Source organism: Dermacentor silvarum, chromosome 5 (assembly GCF_013339745.2).
Source record: "Dermacentor silvarum isolate Dsil-2018 chromosome 5, BIME_Dsil_1.4, whole genome shotgun sequence".
NCBI lineage: Eukaryota > Metazoa > Arthropoda > Arachnida > Ixodida > Ixodidae > Dermacentor > Dermacentor silvarum.
Window position 1 is genome coordinate 137,735,552 of NC_051158.1, and position 8,935 is coordinate 137,744,486.

Here is an 8,935-nt window from a genome sequence, read left to right on the forward strand (position 1 = left end):
TTAGTTGACTGGGGGAAATACATGTTTTTTTTCTCTCTCTCTTACCCGTCGTGGGCAACTTGTATTCGCTCTATTTTCATGCGAAAGTGTCAAATGGCTCATTGAGCGAGAAATCTGGCGTCCGGCGTCTAACAGCGAAACGGCACCTAAATTCTCATTGGCTGAGACAACACGTCACGAGCGCACCTCGCCGGATTTCTCCTTGGCTGCGACACCACGGCACGAGCGCGGATTAACGGAGCTGAGCTAAACTTTTTTTTTCGCTAGGGACGTTTAAGCGGAGCGGGCAAATAGGGACACCTGCTGGCACAGCAGCGCGCCAGCTGTTGCTTGATGGGAGAGGACATCGCCACGACGCCAAATCACCCCCGCTGTCAAGGGCTGCGTAATTGCCTCGACATTCTCTCTCTTCATTATATCCCCCGCCCCTTCCCCAAGGCGCTGAGTCGTACTCCCTAAGAGGCTGCAGAAAATAGCGCCTCTTTGTCTTCACAACCACACTATCTCTTGCTCTCGGAAGCCTGTATTATCCCCGCGTTCCTTTTTCGCGCTACCTCTCGCCTGCGCTCTAATTGCGCCTCAGTTAAGGCCAATTGAAAGTGCTCCAAGTGTCTCAAAGCGCTCGCTAGCCTGCGATGAGTCCGCAACTCGAAGAACCACTCAGCGCCGTCCAGTTGTACAGTAATGCTATTGCATTGCCAACTCATAAGAAGCACCTAGGTATCCTCGGATTTTTTACGTTTATTTGTCGATCTGATGACATTGTTGGTGCTCTATGTGTGTCTGCATTTCTCAATAAATTGTTTATTTACCTCCCTCTTTCATTGTTAAGACGCCTCAAATAGCCGATTGAATACAATAGGAAGGTAATGAAGCCTGCTAGAACATAGTTATGAGCGCACAAAATTCGAGCCTCATCATAATAACTTCAGCCAGACTCTCATGACATTTCAACCACTTGCGCAACACAGGCATATATAACTTTCAAATGAAAGGACGAGAGCGGTATTAAATCCACGTGCCATGGAGCGTGGGTTACGTATCTCATCTTCGTTCTTTTTAAGGAAGGGTGGCCTTAGAAAAGATCGCTTGAACAAGCAAACTTTCTGAGGAGGCTGCTGATAAAATTCTGCCCGCTGCTAGTGGAAAGAGAGCGCAATGAGTGCTATAATATCCGAAGACTAAAATTGCACACAATTATACAAATCAGTCCTGCAATATTCCATCTGTTCCGTGGAACTTGACCCGGGTACCTGTTTCTAGAGAAACGAAATACCTCTCTGCCAGCCTAATAGGTTTCTTTTTGTTGCATTTTGATTGCGCTGATATAGCGCATGGAAGGCAAAAAAACCTACAATTCAAGAGTCAAGAAGGGCCACACTTGTGATGCACAAGTAGGCAAAAAAGGTAAAGCACACTTAGGCATTGTACCTACAATTTTATTTCACATGCAGCTAGCTGTTCGTTCACTTCCGAAAGGGCAATGTATGCAATAAGTTTTGCATACTGAGGTATCTACTACAAGTTTATCGCACCAATTGCTACATTCACATGTGCACATGGTTCACTGTTACTTGCTGCCATAAAGTGTATCCCTAATTTTGGTTGTGCAAGAGCGTGCCCATTTGTCGTCATACTAAAGCAGTGGTTAAAAACGTTGGTTGCCACTTTTCGTCGGAAGCTACATTCAATCTCATAATGCAGTTTAACTCCTACAATGAATACCAGATTATTGTGCTCCAGTTGCCCGTATTACATGCTCTACAAATTTCAGAAACGGACTTAACTTTTCTGTCTTGATGGCCATTAATAGCTAAGCCTACGCTCAAAGTTTTAGGAGATTTGATAGTGAGGTTCCCACCTGCGCCAGAATTTTGTCGTAGCGAATCATATAAAAAGGCAATTATCAAGTGGCTTCTTTCCCGAAGAAGTGGTAGTTGCTTAAATAGGTTATTCTGTTGCTCTCCTAAATAAGAGTAATGTAGTAAAGAATGCCTGTATTGGCTGGGCATGGCCATTTCATTTCAGAAATGCATTTCATATTTACGTCAGGTGTAGAGAAGAGAGGTGCACAGAGGCACGCATTTAACACCAACAGATAATATGTGTGACCACTGCTTCTAGTATTTATTCCAATTTATGCTGGATGTAAAAACGGGCAGAACACTAGTATGATTGCTGGGATGAAAGACGATACAGCCAAACGTCTGAAGACGAGGTCCAATGCATGCGTGTGTCACCGTTATTATGGCACAGCTAGGAATGGTAAAGAAATGAGTGTGCCACTACCGTAGAAATGCACCCTCCCATTTGCTGCAATCTCTTCGACTATGGCCGGTGACAACCGGCCAACAATTAGGAGAAGAGGAGCAGCCGGAGCCGTCTAACAGGCACCTTGCATGCAGTTGATAAAAAAAATACAAGCTCCACCCACAAAAAGGCCCATCACCGCTTAAGACAGCCGATCCAGTTGTACCCCACTCACAGCCTAACGACTTTGATCTACTAATGTAAATGGTAGGATAATCGGGAAGTAAACCTTCGTTGGGGGGGGGGGTTAAAATTGAAAAGTTACATGTGACGGATGCCTGATATCTGGATCAGCCATAAGATTTTCTGTGAGGTTCAGGTCTCGCCCTGTATTTGACAGCGTACAAATAACGTTTTAAAGACGATAGTCTTTCTTGGGCTACGTCAACGCGAAAATCTTTGCCTGTCTGTCTGTCACTCGATTCAACCGCCCGGCGAAAACCAACCAAGCTACTAGCTCTGGTGGCACGGGGTCACACACGTAAGCATTATACACTGCAAAGGAAACACAAGGCCTATTTTAGGCAATATATATGTACATAACCGTGATGCGGAGCGTTCATTTAATTAAGCATACACATTGGACTCGTTTTTACGTTGGAAAATGAAAAATTACCGCTTTAGAAATGGTGTCGAAGAGACGCTACGCGTTAAAAACAAGCCGACTGAAGCCGCGGCTCTGTAGTTGGCTTTAAAGGGGCCTTCAACCACCCCTTGTGCTTGGTGAAATAACATAGTCGGCGGGTAGCATACGCTGTTGTGAACATCTCAGCCAAGTTCTGTTGTCGTAAGCGGTTCGCGGAGCTCGCAAGCGGAACGCAAAGTCCCCGTTCTTTCTCTCAAACGCTCTCGTTTCAAAAGACCCCATGGTCCGCCCTCTTTTCTGTGTGCATTATTTCGTAATAAAGCACACTCCAATACACGGCTGCTATTAGTCGCTGCGGTCGGCTACACCGCGGCCGCCGCGAGGTGCCGCCACGAGTCCAGTGGCTAAGCGCACTGCGGCTCGCTGAGGACAACCGCGTTTGGCTACCGTTTGGCGCTTCGTAGGTACCAAAATCGGAAGTCCAAAATTAAATTTGAACTGCGCGCCATGGTGACGGTTTCGGGGGCAGAGCGTTGTGGCCCGGCGCCACTCCGCCATAGTCTTCGCAGTGCAAGGCATTGAATGAGGAAGGGGAGCACAGCGGAGGCCGTGTTTGATTGAAAATAACTCGGCTTCGGCTGTACGAATTGAAGCACTTTTTGCCGCAAAGTGATTCTGGACAAGCATATTTCACTTCAAATGTCTTTCTCCACTTCGATAAACAGTAATTCAGGGCCCCTTTAAGACAACAGTATTAAAATGTCCCAACAGATGGCGCGAGAGCAGGGCGAAAGCAGGGATGAATTGAATTCAGCAAAACTTCTATTAAATCTATCATGGGAGCAATGAGAGGAGAGGGAAAGAGCGTGAGGGGTGGGTTGGGGAGAAGACAGGGTGTTATGCATCAGGGGCGGCAGAATACTATCGCCTTTCGATGTCATTTGCTGCGAAGCAAACAGATATGTGGCCAATTTATTTATTCTTCGGTTGGCATTGACTATAGAAATTTTTTGTCAGGGGCGCCGCCATATTGTATGGGCAGTGGTACCATCTATGGGCCGTCGGCATGCTGGCTTGGGTGAGCGCTCAGTGTTGTATGCCGGGTACACGCTTGCTGGTAGTTATGGGAGGCTTTCGTGCTGGCGTGGTTTATTTAATTTGAAGTGGGCGTATTCTTAGTGGAAAACGGATCTGTGAGACGTACTGAAGTGATTTAGATCGGCATGGCCAGAGTTTCTGCTGGTGTTATGGCGGACAGAGCACCCAGCGCGATGTGTGCGCACTGTTTGGGCCTACAATTAGCCTCGGAGATACGATGTGCCTCGGAGATACGACAGGCTGCGGAGATACAATAAGCCTCGGAGATGCGACAGGCTGCGCACTGTGCGAGAATTCGGAGCAGTGTTAGATGCTGGGTTATTGATGTGTTTCTCCTTTGAGGCGCATTTTCCAAGTATGCTGTTTGACTATGCCAGGTTTTATTGCGGCGTTAGCCAGTGTGGGTAGTTTTTTTTTTCGAAATAAGAGAATAAATAGCTTTGTTTTTCGGTCTTCTTCGTCCCGTCATTAACGACGCACTCACCTATTTTGCGGAAATTTTGTCCTCCGAAATACCCAAAGGATTCTTTTAGGGGCGAAGCTCCTTATGGTCGAGACTTGTCCCCCATCCTGCCGTTGTAGCCACGCTAGTACTCGCCGGTCCCGCTAGAGGCGAAGCTGTGCTCTTTCTCTCTCGTTCCCGACCAGCGCTCTCTCTCATCGGTAGCTAGGGGCGCTGCGGTAGACAAGGGCGTTCATTCCCGACGCGCGCTCTCTCTCGTCCGTAGCTAGGGGCGCTGCGGTGCACAAGAGCGTTCGTTCCCGACACGCGCTCTCGCTCTCTCTCTTACGTAGCTCTGGTTTACCCAAATGATCCCCCGGTGCTTCGCCCACTCATCATCTTTCACGTCGTGGATATGCGGTGATTTTTATGTCGTCCCCTTTGGATATCACTGCTTTACAGAGCCCAAAACACAATGCCGAAGCACAAAACATGTATGTATCATTCTGGTTTACCATCCGCAATGATTGCTGTGTTGAGCAATTAATTTGGCGTCATACAGGAGGCTAACGTAGACATAGCACGATGATTTCAGGCCTACTAGATTTGAAATGCCTGAAAACACTGCCGGTGGTTGACCCAAGTATTTTATAACGATTGGCGCTTGGACTTTTTGGGGTGGCCTTAGGTAGGCCGTACACGAGCACCCTTATGATTTAGTTCTTACGCCAAGCCATCAGATAGGGAGAAGATGTTTCATTCGTTGCGGTAATTCAGAGACGCCACTGCTCTTCGTAGAACAAAAACTGGTACAGTCAAAGAGTTCAAAACACGTACACGCCGAGGCTGATGATGCAGGTCGCATGTTTGCGCAGCCAAGAGAGATTTGCTGATGGTGTAGTTACCGCTGCACCGAAAGGCTACGCAGTGGTTCTTCAACGACCTCGTATGCACTGACATCACGTAAATTTCACAGAGAACGAGCTAAACCATCTCCAAATCGTTCCGCAGCATGCGACGACAACACATGCAAGCCGCGCACAAGCCTACTGACGCAAGCCAGATAGAAGAAAATGCTCGCGGCGTGCCCTTTCCTCCTCACCTGATGAACAGTGCTAGGGACGATAGCAAATGAATAGTACATTGTTAATCTGGAGAGCCGGTTAAGCCACACGTGATCATTGTCGACGCAGTTTTGCTAGGCAGCGAAGTCGCGAAAGCACAAAGAATAGCCAAACAGTGACAATTAGAAAAAAAACACGTATTGCTTCTTTGACGAATAAAATCGGCGAAAATAAGTCGCAAACACTAAGGAAAGTAACCCTTAACATTAGCGCTGAGCATAGAAGGCGTTTTCTTCTCAGTTCCCGTTTTAGAATAAAACCTCAATGTCATTCTGAATTTCGTAGAAGATCACGCTATCAGTACTTACCGACAGGAAATATTTCAACCGGAAGAGAACAAGCTGGCCAAAGGGAATTCTGAGACGCAGAACTCGCGGGCATGCAATATCGGGCACCGGAACCAGTTCGTAGATGAAATGTGAGGAGAAAGTTGTCTACTTAGTGTCTTTATCTCGTGTTAAAAGATTTACGTTGAACCGTCTATGAGATATTTAAAGCTTATATTACTGAAGCACCACTATATTATCAGCACATCAGCTACGTTCGGCAATCCTAATTTTTGCGCATTTATTGAAACACCGAGGTATTTTGGTGGCTTCACAGACTATTCTATTCCTGCGAATGGTGTAGCTTTACACCATCAATACCCAAAACATTTTGATTAGTTCAACAATGCGCCTGAAACAATGGTAAATGGCTTTGTTGTACCTGCAATTTTTCTCAATGGCTGGCTTGTCCCTGCCGCCAAAAAGCAATATTGTCTGTAAGTACTAGTACTTTAACCTCATGTCCTAGAACGCTGGAATCATGAATGCTATCACGTGAATGATATTCAGCACAGCGGCTCTAGTAAAGCGAAGACAGGAGAGACGACAGTGGGAAACATTGGTTGACAGTCGATTGGATTGATATAGGTATCGAGAGATGGCTGTTCGTAATTAGGTGTATAGAGAAATGACAGTGACAAATTTGCACTCCCTTTAACAAAGTAGAACCAACATTCACTTGTAGACAATCGAAAAGAAATGGGTGGCACACACGACCAAATACTTTTGCGACGTCAACTTGAAGAAACATGAGTTGCTCAATAGAGTTTGAGCAAAAGGTAATTATTCTACAAGCGATATCGACTATAGTTTCTATAGAGCAGCCGATTAGTCCGCAATTTTGATCAGGTTCAATTAGGATTCATATTGAAAATTTTAACACATGAAAAAACTTTGGAAAATGTTTATTGTCAACGTTGCATAACCTCATGTGCATGAATCCCTGAGCATGAAGTATATGTTCTATCGGTTCTTTTGCAATCATATAGTGCGACGTTTGGTAAAGGATGGTGGAAGGGTCTCTCTCTCGAATCCCTGTGTGAAAATTCTAATTAGAATGGGGAAATGACAGCTTTTAAAATGCTTTATAAGATTCCCCTGAATTCCCAGGAGGACCTGATGTTTTTGAAAGAAGCACCTGATCTATGGCAAGTTCAGCCTCTTGCAGAGTGAAAAGACCACTACAGATGAACACTCTTCATATGATAATTGGGAATACATTATGTGGCATCGCCTAATAATTACGCGTCGTGGTTGCTCAGTGGCTATGGTGTTAGGCTGCTGAGCACGAGGTCGCGGGATCGAATCCCGGTCACGGCGGCCGCATTTCGATGGGGGCGAAATGCGGAAACACCCGTGTACTTAGATTTAGGTGCAGGTTAAAGAACCCTAGGTGGTCCAAATTTCCGGAGTCCTCCACTACGGCGTGCCTCATGATCAGAACTGGTTTTGGCACGTAAAACCCCAGAATTTAATTTAATCGCCTAAAAATGGTTCTTCACAAGATCAAGGTGCGTTTGTGTGCAATTCTTCATTGTGGTGCTCGCAAGAACAGTGCCAGAGGTATGAAGGAGGCGTACATGACAATGATCACGATAATCCTCAAACAAAGCACATTCGAACACTACAGAATGTGCGGAGAACAAGGCAGATGGTATGAATCAATGTTCACAGCGTCAACAACGTCAATGCTCACAGTGACGTCCCGCCACAATGACACGTATTTTACTGTAGCCTACAGAATTCAGAGGCACCAAATGCCCTGTATAGAAATGCTGCAAACACACTCGGAAATGAAACTGCTCAAATCTTGTAACCAACAGCTGGTGAAGTCAGCTGCTGTAATAGAAGTTCCGGCCTCTGAGCATATTTAGGGTCCTATGGGGTATTTCCAAAAGCAAGGTATCGAGCCTAAGAGCCGTTAGGTGTTTAACACACCAACTACCTCCTAACATGGGCGTAAATACTGACTTACAAAAAAATTAGAAAATTGTGTAATGAGACTTAGAATCTGACGGTCATCTCAAATGGCACGCTGCACTAACGTCGAGTAGGTTGGTGCTTGGGCATTGTCCTATTGGAGGATGGAACAAAGAAATGTGTCTGATGTACACAAAACAACAAAAACGAAGAGTATGCACGAATATTACGTGAATCAAATATATTTCAATAGTGAAATGTCGAACAGCCGCGAAACGAAAAAAAATGTTAGCATAAGTCCTTGTTCAAATAAATGCGAATCAAATGCTATGCATATAAAGGTTTGGATTTTAACTAGATAAATATATCCTACAACAAGGAGAAGTCCATGAATACTCAATCTATTTAGAGAAAGGAGGTTCGGCAATAAAAAGAAGACGTCCGAACTTTTCTCATGCCAATTTCATTCTCTACTATCACGCACATAAAATAACACTTATCCGGTATAATATTACATATATTTTTTTTATTTCTTGCTTCAAGGTGTAGGTTTTTATACGACGCACCCTTCCCCCTTAAGAACCTCCCTATACCAGCTTGGTTTCGGTCGAGTTCCCGGTTTATTTATTTATTGCAAAGTATTGAATTTTGTTAATATTCTTTTTTTTCTGCTAAATTTGTCAACCGAGCATAATAAAAATATGGCGTAACCTGCCACGGACGTGTCCAATCATGTTTGTGTCCACTCGTGTCCATCATCATCCAATCATGATGCGTAGTAACGTGCGTGAATAGTTGGGCTTTCAGAAAGATGCTGTTCTAGCAATAAGTTTGCGTGTTCTACAACACAGCCTATTAACGACATCTAATTGCTTGATGCGAAATTATGTTTTGCAGTGCAGATGCTTTCTGATGCCCTGCTGAAGGTTAAGGAAGCGGTAAGAGATGCTTGTAAAATAATATACAAGGAGATACGGAGTTGAAGAAATTCAATTATAACGTCTAAGGTCCCAAGACAAGGCACGGGCTATGGAGGGACGACGTTGTTGAAATGTCAAGATTGATTTTGGCCTCGTGGGGTTCCTTAGCCTGCACCGAAATCTAACTGCGCGAATATTTTTCTTTTGGT